This window comes from Pinus tabuliformis, chromosome 1_1, assembly GCF_031772625.1.
Source record: "Pinus tabuliformis cultivar Carrire ecotype Pingquan chromosome 1_1, CPIR1, whole genome shotgun sequence".
NCBI lineage: Eukaryota > Viridiplantae > Streptophyta > Pinopsida > Pinales > Pinaceae > Pinus > Pinus tabuliformis.
In genome coordinates, this window is record NC_142297.1 from 292,349,180 (window position 1) to 292,363,734 (window position 14,555).

Consider the following 14,555-nt stretch of genomic DNA (forward strand, 5'->3'; position numbering starts at 1 on the left):
CGAGGAAATGGTCGGGGCAGGGGAACTGTCCAGTGTTATCGTTGCCACAAGTTGGGACACAAGTCGTATGACTGTCCTGAAGGTGAACCGGTAGGTGGAAGAGGAGCTTATGTTGCTCAGCCAGAGGATGCTGAGACAACACCTCAAGAAGTAGAGAACGCACCAGAGACAGGTGAAGCTTTGGTGTTGAATAAGGTGCTGTTAAAACCAGCAAAAGAAGTTGCAGAGCCTGATCAGCGAAAGGCTTTGTTCCGAACTGTTTGCAAGTCATAGGGCAAGTGCTGCAAACTGATCATTGACAGCGGAAGTACTGACAATTTAGTGGCTGTAGAGATGGTGGAGAAACTGGGATTGAAAAAGTTGAAGCACCCCACTCCCTACAAAGTGTCATGGCTGCAGAAAGGACATCAATTGTTAGTTGATGAACAGTGTGAGGTGGAGTTTCAGATAGGCAGGTATAAGGATAAAATTATCTGCGATGTTATGCCAATAGATGTCTGTCATATACTGCTAGGACGACCCTGGCAGTTTGACAGGAGCGCAGTTCATGACGGAAAAACCAATTGTTATAAATTTGTCAAAGATGGGATCAAGCACACGCTTGTACCCATCAAAGAGGAAAGTACAGCAGAAGCCAGTGGAGTGAAGGCATTGCTGATGGGCGGAAAAGAATTTATAAAACAGATTGAGGACAGTGAAGTAAATTTTGCTCTCATACGAAGACCAAAAGCAGTGATATTGCATACACAGATTTCAGATTTGCCCGAGGAAATCCGAAAGCTGCTGCAGGAATTTGGGGACATCGTGGTGGATGACCTTCCAGATGAACTACCACCCAGGAGAGGTATTAGTCACTGTATTGACTTTATACCAGGGGCAAGTCTGCCAAATAAAGCAGCTTATCGTATGAGTCCTAAGGACCATGAAGAAATCAGGAAACAGGTCCAGGAGTTGTTGGACAAAGGGTTGATTCAAGAAAGCATGAGCCCCTGTGCAGTACCAACCGTTCTGGCTCCGAAGAAGGGAGGAGAATGGCAAATGTGCACAGATTCCAGAGCCATAAACAAAATTACTGTTAGGTACAGGTTTCCCTTACCAAGAATGGACGATATGATGGACTGTCTGAGCGGGGCGGCTTATTTCTCGAAGATTGACTTGAAGAGTGGATATCACCAGATTCGAATTCGAGAAGGAGATGAGTGGAAGACAGCTTTCAAGACGAATGAAGGCTTATATGAGTGGCTAGTAATGCCATTTGGGTTGAGCAATGCTCCCAGCACGTTCATGCGCCTGATGAATGAGGTGCTGAAGGAATTCATTGGGAAGTTCGTAATAGTTTATCTGGATGATATTGTGATTTTTAGTAAAACTAGGGAAGAACATTTCAAGCATGTTCGGAGTGTGTTAAGGAAGCTGCAGCAAAACAAGCTGCTGATCAATCTGAAAAAGTGTACTTTTTTTCAGCGGGAGTTAGTATACCTGGGTTTCGTAATTGCAGAAAATGAATTGAAGATGGACCCAGAAAAGGTGGCAGTTATAGTTAGCTGGCCCTCTCCAAAAAGTTTATTTGAAGTCCAAAGTTTCCACGGGCTAGCAAGTTTTTACAGGAAATTCATCAGGAATTTCAGCGAGATCTGCGCACCTATGCTGGATACAATCAAGAAGGCAAATCAGCCTTTTCACTGGACTGAGGCAGCGGAAGGTGGTTTTCAGAATTTGAAAAAGAAGATTACCGAAAGACCGATATTGAGGCTACCTGACTTCAACAAACTCTTTCAAGTTCGTTGTGATGCCAGTGGAACAGCCATTGGGGCAGTACTTAGTCAGGAGGACAGACCAGTCGCGTATTTCAGTGAAAAGCTGAACGAGAGTAGGCAGAAATACTCAACCTACGAGAAAGAGTTTTACGCAATTATACAAGCATTGAAGCATTGGCGGAATTATCTGTTAGGTAATGAGTTTGTTTTATTTACAGATAACTTTGCGTTACAGTACATTATGCAGCAACATAAATTGAACCATAAGCATGCAGCATGGGTTGAGTACCTACAGAATTTCACATTTGTACTAAAACATATTAGTGGTCAAGCAAATAAGGTGGCAGATGCATTAAGTAGGAGGACCCTACTCTTACAGGAGAGTACGATGCAGGTTTTGGGCTTTGAGCACCTGAGGGAACTATATCAAACAGATGCAGAATTTAAGGAGGCCTATGAGGCTTGCCAAAACCCTCTGTTGAGAAACAATAGCCTGTGGTTAGACTACAATTTACAAGAAGGATTGTTGTTTAAAGGGGGACAATTATGTATTCCCAACTGCTCTATGCGAGAGAACATTATTCAGGAAAAACACAGTGGGGGTCTAGCTGGACACTTTGGTATAGACAAGATGATTTCTCAGGTACGGCATTTCTATTTTTTTCCAAAATTGCAGCGGGATGTGCAGAGGTACGTGAGTAGATGCAAAGTTTGTCAATTGGCAAAGGGTCACAGTTAGAACACTGGTCTTTATTTACCAATACCTATTCCAAGTCGACCATGGGACTCCGTCAGCACGGATTTTGTTCTGGGTTTGCCTAAGACACAACGGGGTTTCGATTTGGTAATGGTCGTGGTAGATCGATTTTCCAAGATGGCACACTTTGTACCTTGCAAGAAAACCAGTGATGCCACTTATATAGCACACCTATTTTTCACTGAGATCGTTCGGTTGCATGGACTTCCAAGGTCCATTATCTCTGACAGGGATGTAAAGTTCACCGGTCACTTTTGGCGAACTCTGTGGAAAAAGTTGAATACCCAGTTACAATTCAGCTCCGCTTATCATCCGCAGACTGATGGTTAGACGGAAGTAGTAAACAGGAGTTTGGGAAACTTACTTCGGAGTTTAACAGGTGAAAATTCCCGGATGTGGGACCGTGTACTTGCTCAGGCGGAATTCGCATATAACGATTCACCTAATCGCAGCACTGGTTACAGTCCTTTTCAGATTTTGTACGACATGCATCCACGTGGAGTGCATGAATTACGGGATTTGGGGAAGCTCGAAAAACGAAGTGCTGATGGAGAAGATTTCGCTCAAGCAATGAGTAATTTACATGAGCAGGTCAAGCTGAAATTACAAGACAACAGTCAAAGGTATAAACAGCGAGCTGATTCAAGGCGTCGGGAAGTTCAGTTCAACGTTGGGGATGAAGTCCTTGCGTATTTACGTAAGGAGCAGTTTCCAAAACGAGAGTACAGCAAATTAAAACTTAAGAAGATCGGTCCCTGTAAAATCATTCGAAAATTTTTAGCAAACACTTATGAGTTACAGTTGCCACCAAGGATTGGTATTTCTCCCATTTTTAACGTGGCAGATCTGTTCCCTTATGTCGCTGATTCGGAAGACAATACAGGAGCAAAACCACCGCGGGACACCAGTTATGAAGAAAATTCATGGATGAGACAGTTGCCAACGACACCACCCCTTGAGATCGAAAGGATTCTGGACACACAGGTAGCTAGGCGCACACGCAGGAAGGAATATCTGCGGTATTTGGTCAAGTGGAAGAACCGTCCGATAGAGGACAGTTCGTGGCTTAACGCAACGCAGATACAGAAAGCAGGCTATTCTGTCGACGACCTCATGGAACGGAGCCATGACTTTTTGCCACCCCGGGAGCCTGATGCAGGAGCATCCAGCTCCGAGGAGACGAATGGCAGCTGACTGTCTCATGGAAGGAGAACAGAAACAGGACAAAGATTACATGCTTAGGTGGACAGGTCATTAGGCTTGTTGTTGTTTTCTTTTTAATTATTGTTTGTTTCATTTTTTCCAGAAGGTCGTTAGAGACCATAGCATTATAATTGTAAGTTGTTTTAGCTTAGGAGATGAATAGCAGTTAGTTAACTTTTTATTAAAAGAAACTGGATGGCAGTTATAAAAATTCTGGTTGAACAGTTCAACCGAAAAAGGGGAAGCAGTTATGCTCTCCGTGTATTTAAAAACGGAGAAAAAAACAAAAGGAGAGACACCCCTCCAACACAAGAGCAACAGACAGCAAAACAAAACCTCTGTAATACAAATAATGAGATATATTATTTTTGCCAACGAAATAACCTACTGTTGATATTTTCACATGTATGTATAAAATTCTTTCTGTATGTTCTAAGAACGCTATTGGAACGAATAGCCATTAACTGTAACAGGAATCGAGATAACAAAAGGAGTTCTACAGACACCCATTTGAAATCGAGACAACAACAGGAGTTCTACAGACACCCATTTGAATCGAGACAACAAAAGGAGTGCTACAGACATACATTTCCAGCAAGCAAAAGTACAGAACCTTTCAGCTGTTGCAATGACAACCAGGTACCAAGAAATACGAACTATTGTTTCATTTCCTTTATAAATTAACATAAACACTGTATGTAGAAAGGGAGGATAACTTAACACGATTCACCACATAACTGTGGGTTGTTACAAAACAACACAAATTACAAACTTTCTGAGCATTGTCAAATACCAAACGCCTTCAGAAATGCGGCCATACAAATTGTTACATTAGAACAGGGACACAAGAGTCACGAAACGCCGGAAGAGGCACGGCCGACACATTACAACCACAACAGAACTAGCACCAAAGCTACCAAACCCTCCATAGCCTACAGTTACACTAAGGTCGGAGCAAACCCTACCAGTTTGCGAGATTAGTCAGGTTCGAGTGGTAACCGAAGGTTGAATGCGGATAGACCCTCGATAGCCAGCCACCAAGGCAACCTGCACACAAAACAGAGCAAGGTTAGAACGAAGTTTGGAGCAAACAAAAGGTAAGTTGATACAAAAAGAAACGGAAATGTGGAACAAAGGAAGCGCACAGCACTTACAGACAAGTTGACAAGGAGACCGGCAGAACCAAACCTGATAACCCAAGCTGAGCCAAGGAACAGAAACCGTGAGAAGTTACAACAGGAGCAGGGATAGAGTAAAACAGAGAACCATAGGTTACCTCTGGAGGCAAGGACGAACACAGCCAACTGGGAGCGCTAAAGTTGCAGTGAATCTGTACAGTGAAAACAACTAATTAACGGAACAAGAAGAGATCACGTGACAGAGAGCGCCCATAAAAACAAAACTTACCATTACACACAGGTGAAGACCAGCAAGGTAACGCGCGCCCAGGAAACTCATAACCAAAGTAGAGAGAGCCCGAAGGCACAACAAACCGTCAGGAACCGCAACGGAGTAGCACTCAGGACATGGGTATAGTGAATCGCCCATAGAAACCACCGTGGAGCAGGGCCAGGGTCGAACCCCGGAGAACCGTCAAAAAAACCACAGAGCAGAGCTTGAGCTGAGCACGGGAGGAAGTGAAATGACCCGAAAGACAAAGACTAGGGTTTAACAAAAGGCAGGAGGCGGATAGACCGGGTGAACCGGCAGGTGGCCACCCTCAACTAGGAAGGAGGGACAACAATAAATACATACAGATTGCAATCAAGTCGAGCCTACGGAGAGTTGACATCAACACCTTAAGAAGTGACAGTTCACCTACCAAAGTTCATTACCGAAGGGTCGAGAGGCCTGTAGAGCGCTAGCGTGGGTCAAGTTATCCACGTCACGTTTTCCATACATTGGTTAACGTTGGGTTGGGCCATCATTTTGCATTTCTGAAAAGTGGAAATAGAAAAGCATTTTATTTTAGAATGTGACGCCGTTAAAAAAGTGGAAATAGAAAAGCATTTCATTTTAGAATATAAGGCTTTTAAAAATAACGGGGAAATTTATTCACATATTCTGATAATTAGCTTTGAGATAATTTATTTGGTGAAAAATTCGTTAGAAAAAATTATTATAAAACTTAACGGGCCAAAAAAGACTGAATACAAAAATCAAATAGCAAAACAATTTATCTTATAAACTATCTTTAACTTATAAACATTATTTTTTTTTATTTTAATCTATATAACTATTTCTCTTTCTCTTTCGTTACCTAATGGTTATGACTGACTGAGACGGCTCACATGCACTTGACTTTCTACTTTACGAACCTCCGCCTAACCACCAAAATGATGGGCTGACACCATAACGCATTTTCCATGTTCTTGTTACGTGAATGCTTGCAACTTCGGACAAAAACCGACTCATCATAACATCACGCTAAAACAAAACAAGAGACTGGAGACTTGCAGGACAATCTCTCAATTCGCTTTAATAGATAATTTTATTTTATTTTATATATTGTTGGGAATTTTACGTAGACATACAAAATAATGAATTTAGGTATAGGTTAAACAAAGTTTTTTTTAGAAATCACATTAGATAATTTTTGGGTGATGTTTTTTGAACCAACAAGTGTACTTCATCATCAGGGTAGGTTGTTTTAATATAAATTCCCTTAATCTAACTAATTGTTCGATGTTTTTTTGTCTGCTTCTTTGTTTCTTGTGGATTAATTTCCTTTACAATCTGTTTGCTTCTTTGTTTTAGTTAATATTACTCTAGATTGTAAGGACTTATTTGAACTATATATTCAACTGTGCTAAAAGTTTGTTATTTTTTTTTTTAAGAAACTCTATTTATTTATACATCTTAAACAATTGTGTATGTTTTTTTTTTTTTAATTATATGATTGTATTATCAGATTTATTAAGAGCATGTGTTTACTTCGAAGAGATTACAAGTTCATAACTAGAGGGATAGTATATTTATGCTTTTGTAAATATATCAGCCAAATAGCCGCGAGAAAGGGTGTCCTTTATCTAGTTCCTTATCCCACAAACAAAAAAGTCTCATACAAACCAATTTAGTATCTTACTTAATTGTAATCTTAAAAATAGATAATAATAATAATAACTTATAACTTTTTAGTTAGATTTATTAAATTTTTACTAAAATAATAATGATAATTATACATAAATAATATACATGAGCAATATACATTTGAATTTTATATTTATTTATTTAAAAATTTATATTTATTTCTTTAACAAAAGAGAAGACGTGTAATTATGAATTTATATTTAACCTATTTTATTTTTAAAAATTATTTTAGTATTGTTTTAATCTAATGAGATATATGTTTATTTTAATTTTAATTTTATATTTAAAAAAATTATATTGAAAACATATTCATGTTGTGGAATTATAAATCTATAATTTAATATATTTTATTTCAAATAAATAATTTAATTTTTTAAGTTAATTTTTGGGAAATGCTTGAATCTATGTTAAACGTATAGGTTTCAGTAGGATAAAAAAAATTGAAGGTATAGGTTTCAGTGGATAGTTTTCTTTTCAAAAACTTGTGTTCAGGGGTTTAGGTATTCTTAAGGCCATCGAAATAATGTTTTTCCCAAAATAATTAAATAATAGTGTTTTTTGTTTTTTTTTATTTAGAAAAAGAGTTTAAAAGAGTAATGATGGTGAATATGATTATCATTTATCAAGATTATATGGTTTATTTGACTTTAAGAGAGTAATGGATGAGAGCTACACTAGTGGTTATTTAACAAATTTTAATGTGATTTATTTACATGCAAAATTTTTTTAGAGTGCAAAATATAATGTGTTATTTTTTATTATTTAAATTGTATTTTTCAATACTAAATAAAATATATATATGATTAAATAAAATGTTTAACCATAAAAAAACATTTATTTCTATATATAGATATATATGAAATTGATATCGACATTATTTAGTTAACATATATCTTCAAATTGTTTATTTAAATCTCCTTTTCAAATTTTTTTGAAAAATATAAAATTTAAATATTCATATTTTCTTTTTACTTCTAATTACATTACAACATATTCATTTTTTTTAAATATATTTTCTATTTAGAACATAATTTTTATTTTTTATTTTTATTTTGAAGGGACTCCCAAGGGCATACAAACTTACACATTAAAAAAATCATGAATTTTGTAGTGAAAGTAGGCATTGGTCAATTACCAAAACACCATAAAATTATTTTTTATGAAATTATCGATCATACACTCACATTCCATTTTAGTTACACCAAAACTCACATGCATTTTAGTTACACCAAAACTCACATGCATTAGTAAACTTCCAAACCATTATCATTATCTTTTGAGTGGTCCCAACACCAAAACCCACATGCATTAGTAAACTTCCAAACCATCATCATTATCCTTTGAGTGGTCCCAGGGTGGATCACCGAGTAACCATTCCCAATAAAATGAGTGTGAAAATCCAACATCTCTTACCTTGTTAAGATTCAATAAGCCATATGTTAATTACTACCATTATAATCATCAAATTTTATGATTACAAATAATGATAAAAAAACCAAATAACCATTCCCAATAAAATGACCTTGTTAAAGTTCAATAAACCAAACCATAAGTTAATTACTACCATTATAATCATCAGAATCTATAGTTACAAATCATTATATAAAAATGATAATATTTATTTAATGGTTACAAATTTGCATCATTCACCTTCGTATTTCTTTACTTGATTAATCTTAATTATAATAAATCCAAACTATTTATTAAATGCAAAAGCTTATTACAATTGATATGAAATTATGTAGATAAACTTGATTCTCAGTTCATGACCCAGGCTGGAACATGACTCTAATGACATCTAACTGCACAAAAGAATAGACGATGTAAAAAGTAAAAACAAATCTAATATGGAATCGTATATCTTCCAAACCTTGAAGATTCTCAGAAATATGTACACCGTAGAGAGATAAAATCAACCTCGGCCGCTGTCAATAAGGGCCTCCGATATCAGTAATCTTCCTTAAAAATATATACATTTCGGAGGAAGAGAAAACTAATCTCGTGAGCCCTCAATAAGGGTTTCAAATTTCAGCATGACTGCTATGCCAAATTTTAGACAAAGGCTCTCTGGTTGATGTTTAATTCCATATGCTTCTTTCCCTGGAAATTAACTCCGGCAGAAGTGTCTGGATTTACACCAAACCGTTTCCACTACCACGCATCCTGAGATTGCTGAAATCCGAGGATATTGAATCATGTTTCATCCTTAGAGATGGAAAATGTTGCAGAGGATATGACGATTGATCTACTCTCGTCTTAGAAGAGTGTACGGGAACGATAAATTGCATAATCCTGTACACTTAGTATGCGCTGCCCATCGCCTTTTTGAAATCAATGATTTCATCTAGCTTCGAATTTGCACGTACTGCTTTTCCAAACATGGACGTCAGATATTCGAAAGCAACTTCGTCACATGGAAGGGTGAGCCCCATCTGGTGACCAAACCCATACTCCTCTTCGGCCTTCTCTAACAATGTCCGGAACAGAGAATGATTGAAATAAGTGGCAGGAATGATAAACCTCCTTCGTTCCTTCCCAACATACACCGCACAGTGTCCCTTGGGAACATCTGTGGGCAGAGCACTGCATGAGGTGCCCAGGGCCTCATCCTCCATCATGAAGTACCGACTCTTCTCTGGACAAAGGGCATATCTGGTCGCCTTATAACCCTTTGCAAACTTGCGAAGTACTTTGATTATCTGCCTCAAAAGTATAACTTGAGGATTTCTCAATCTTCTTGCCATTGTCATGGATTAGACGAGACTGGAGGATAGAAATCAAATTCAAATTTCTTCCTTAAAATCGATTCCTAATGAGAAACTTGCACAGACTTGCTGTGGAAAGGACGCATACGATTTGTATATATAACAAGTGAAAGTGAGAATCTAATGAGCGGAAGCAGAGATTTCAAGTGATAAGATGGTAATGGTGTATAACAACGATATGGTCCACTGTGTCTTTATGTACAATATACAAGATGCTTCGAAGACGGACTTCCAGGCCCACCTGCAATAAAAATCGACTAAGTACCACGAGCGTGGCCCCTCCATGTGTAGGGATGCTTGCAGACAAATATCAATGAGTGAAATTACAACGTCTTTCTTATCACCCATAAAATGTGTGAAGTCTTATCAGAACCGATTACAACGTCTTTCTTATCATCCATAAAATGTGTGAAGTCTTATCAGAACCGATTTTCTGAGTATTCCAGCCGTATAAAGTAGGATGAATGGATTACTTACTTTTCTGATTTGTTATTTTTGAATGGCCGCTGTAATTGTAATCCAATAAAGAAATTATTAGCAGATATTTTTCTCAAAGTGAATTCCTGTGTGATTGTCTGTGCCTAGCGACAAAATTGCCCATATTGAATGCAAAGTAGATGTTCACGTGGAATTTGGCGTGTGTTATGAAGGATATTAGATTTATTGCAGGATTGCCGACAGAGTAGTTGAATGTCCTCCTCTCGTCATATTCAGATCCAGACAGTTTTTGGAATGAAACGACTACTATTTGTTTCATCAGATTCAAATTCAGACAACTTGTAGCATGAAATGGCTATTATCTGTAATGCTTAGCTCATACGGAACGAAATTTAATATTGAATAAAAAAATATTTATTATTAACAAATAATAAATAATATTTATTATTCATATTATTAAAAATTGAATAATATTTGATTTTAAGTTTTTATAATTTATATTGATTTTGATAATGTGATTAATTCGAAAAATATTATCAAAATTTAACAAGTGCTGCATGCAGCCGGTAGTCCCTGCGGTAAGCGAATGACCTCCCTCAATCACAAATGAAGCCCTTTTTTGATTTGTGCACCATTTTTCGTGCTTTCGGCAAAGAAGTTCGCTGACATCAATTCAAGTGGGTGTTGGGTAGGACGATCATACTATCATAACGGTGCTTGAAAAAGTCTTGGATAATATTTTATAGGCGCTGTGGATTGTTTTGCTTCTTTAACGATAGTTACACCAAGTATCAAATAGACAAATCTAACCAGTGAATAGTTGAATGATATCATGCAAGACTTTTCGTTTCATCCAAGATGGGACGACGACGGTAAGAGGAAACATAATGCACAAGTCGATCACTCGAAGAAGGTTGGAATTTTAAATTTATGTTAATGTAAATTCGATAACAATACACTCGATTTTAGGTTTTAAATATTTTAGAAACAGTTAAATTTCTTTGTATTTATATATGTAAATTTTTTTTATAATAATTTCTTTGTATTTAGATATGTAATTTTTTTATAATAATGGATTGAAAGCAGTTATTTTCAGAAGAAGAAAAATATGACATTCTATTTATTTTAAATTTTCATTTGCAATTAAAACGAAAACTATTCTATATTCAATATGACCTAAAAATTTTATTTACAATTAAAAAAAACTATTCTATATTCAATATGGCCCAATATATGATAAAAATTAAGCTTGTTTAGGAAAATAATCAATTATTAACTAATTAAGATCATAAAAAATGATATGCTTGGTTTTTATAATTATTTATTTTAGGAATCAGATATGATGTAAAAATCAGAAAGAAATAAAATTACTAACTTTTATATTAAAAATAGTTTTTTATATGAACCTCCATTATATACGTCATTTATTAGAGATATAAAGACACCGAATATAAACACAAAACAGTCCACGACCCAAATTAAAATTTGAGTCCGTGGTTCCATTCCCGCTCAAAGCTCTGTTTTTGGCGCAGGGCGACTTTGATGGCAAGCTCATACACAAATCAAGATTGAGGTCACCATGCTCTTCATTTTCAGAAGCGGCGGGCTCGATCGGCGCGCTTTCCGACTAGTCATGTTGGAAGAAGTCTGTTATCTCTGCTGTTCTCGGGCTCCGCGAAGCCGAGATTTCGTGGTCGTCAGCAAACGGAGAGCTGAGGATTGTCAGGCAGCCATAGGGCGCGATGGGACTGGGGGTCGAATTCTCTTCTCAATTTTTTTTTCTTAATGTGGGTATCCCAATAGATCTTTATCTCGTTTTCCGTCCGCCCCGGCAATCGACCCGCGATAAGAGACCACTTGCGCAGTTTGACAGACAAATCAAGATAAATTCGATCCATAACTGAAAATTCAATTCAAAATGAAGATTGGCATTTCAAGGAATCGGAAACATCTAGGCCCAGTAGAGATCTAGGTTTAAGATAAATATCATTGGGAATTGATTGAAGCAATAACGATGATTTTGAAAATATGGATTAATGGTTAGGTGCGGAGATTTAGTTTTGCATATTTCAAAATAGATCTAAATCTTTCTTTCTCTATTAAAAAAAAAAAATGATAAAATATCATACTTGTCACCCAAGAGGTTGTGGAGTTTGATTATGAGATCATCAGCCAAAAACTAAAAAATTGAGTTCATACTTTTAGTTTCATGGTCAATTGAAGCAAATTTTTGGCGGAGCTTACCAGTGGGACTTTGCTCATGCAACTCTGTGCAGCAGAAAAATACATAGTCGTCAATAATAGTGGTGATAAATCAGCATCTTAAATGACTTTATTAGTTTATATGAAGATAAGAAGAATAAAAGTATTAATTTTTTTTCTATGAGAATTGTCTTACTTGGCTATTAAAGTTGGCGCAAGAATATGCCCACCATTTCTGGCCTGACCCATCAACAATGCCTCCACCTTGGATTGTTGTTTCTTGCAGATAGGAGAATTGAAGCCATGCCCCTTGTTCTTCTGAGTTCCATAGGTCCGTTGGCGCAACTATTGTCCCTGATATCTGTTAGACATTCACCGATATGACATGAAAACTCTGATAAATTAGGCCTTGGACAATGCTATCAGAAAATAGATTTTGCAGAATGATAACATCTTGATTATACTTACAAGAACAGTCAAACCAGGAGCGCTGCAAGGACCCTTGAAGTTGATAGGATGAACAAGATACTTCTTTCCCTGTGGAACGAGGAAAACAGAAGGCAACGCACTCGTGCAAGCTCCTTGCCAAGCTGCCCAGAAGGCCTGATCAAAATAATTAATATAATTAGTATTCCATGAAGTTTAATACATGCTTAGCAACCAGAAACAAAGATGAAATTGTACTGCTGCTCAGATTAACATTAATAATGGACATAATGTGAGAACTCAAAATGACCGCTTGCTGAAAGGCTCCTCGCAGGGTTCTCTGCTTGTGATATAAGCGTTGACAGGGTTCCATACGTTGACAGGTGGTCAACATGCAAATATATCTATGAACAAATGTCTAAATTAAGTGTTGGCTTAACGTGGAACAGGCCCCAGAAAGAACTTAGGATAAGATGAGATTGCTTCAATATTTTTGCATCGGGCACGGTGAAGGCTGTAATAAGATCTCAATTGTTTTCAGAACCAAAAACTTTGGGTAAAATTTTATCTTGTAATTCAGAAAATCTATGATTCCTTTACCAAAATCAAATTTCTACTTTAACAATTACTACATAGTAGATATTCTATGTTGTTAGTTTAAGTAAAAGTAAATTAAAATGAAAAACAATAAAAGAGTTATATGATATTGGTTATGCACATATATATTTAATTAAGATATACCTATTAATTAGTATATGATTAATAAAAATTATGAGATCTTTATGTGTAAAACAAAATTATTTTATTTAAGAATATTAATATATTACAGTTTCGTTTAAATGTCAACTTAAATTATATTTAACTAAAGTAAACATAAGTGAGTTTAAAAACTAATCTAAACTAAATTATGTTAATAATAAAAGAAAATAGTAAAATTTGAACAATTACTTAAAATACCCTAAAACCAAATATCACAAAATAATTTATATAATATAAAAAAATAAAATAATATTTAAACAAATAAATAAACATTATCCTCCTAATCAAATAAATAAATATAATATATTTCATTCTAAACATACACTCAATTTTACATTAATACATTTTTCACATAATTATTAAAATAATAATTACTATAAATGGTAAAAAATAATTAAATATAATTAACAGCTTTAGCCCTCCGCATCTGATAACTTTATGTTTACTTATGTCCATGTCTTTATGTCATTCAATATCAATGGTCTTGCATTACCATTACCACTGATTCACTAGTAAAGTAGAACGTATTATCAAAACATGGAAAAAATAATTTTTAGCTTACCACAACGTACTTTGGATAAGATAAGATTGTCTCAATAAACACCGAAAAAAAACCAGTCAAAGTCAAAGTATCAAGTAATGGTAGGTCAACGATCCATCGCTATTAGTCCCAGGCAGGGACTAATAATAACAAGTATTATATAGTAGATAGTACTACGGCTTAGTTTAAATATAACTAAATTACAGTAAAAACATCAAATTCAAATTAGAGTTAAAGTTTATAATTCCATCAATTTAAGTTTTACTAATTGGTAAAGTCTATCTGTGTAATTAAAGAGCAAGGCTTGGATTTCAATACTTATGCAAACATAACTTTAAAAATCTATAACATCTTATACTTGCATTTATATTTGAACTATATTAGTCTTTCCAGAACAAAAAATTGTATATTTAATTCCTTAAAATTTGAACTAAAATATTCAATAAAAAATCTTTTACTATAATTACTAATATATAAAAATACATATATTTTATTTTTAAAATTTAAATTTATATTTGGAAAAAATAATAATAACATTGATTTATTATTTTGGTTATAAAAATGTGTATGTTTTACTTTATTAAAATTTCAATTTAGATTTTCTCTCTCACATATTT

At 35.4% G+C, this 14,555-nt stretch overlaps 1 pseudogene; it reads right to left on the minus strand.

The window, feature by feature from the left end:
- Positions 1-8,808: 8,808 nt before the first annotated feature.
- LOC149212703 (protein SMALL AUXIN UP-REGULATED RNA 10 pseudogene) lies at positions 8,809-9,713 on the minus strand (annotated as a pseudogene).
- Between the last annotated feature and the right edge of the window lie 4,842 nt (positions 9,714-14,555).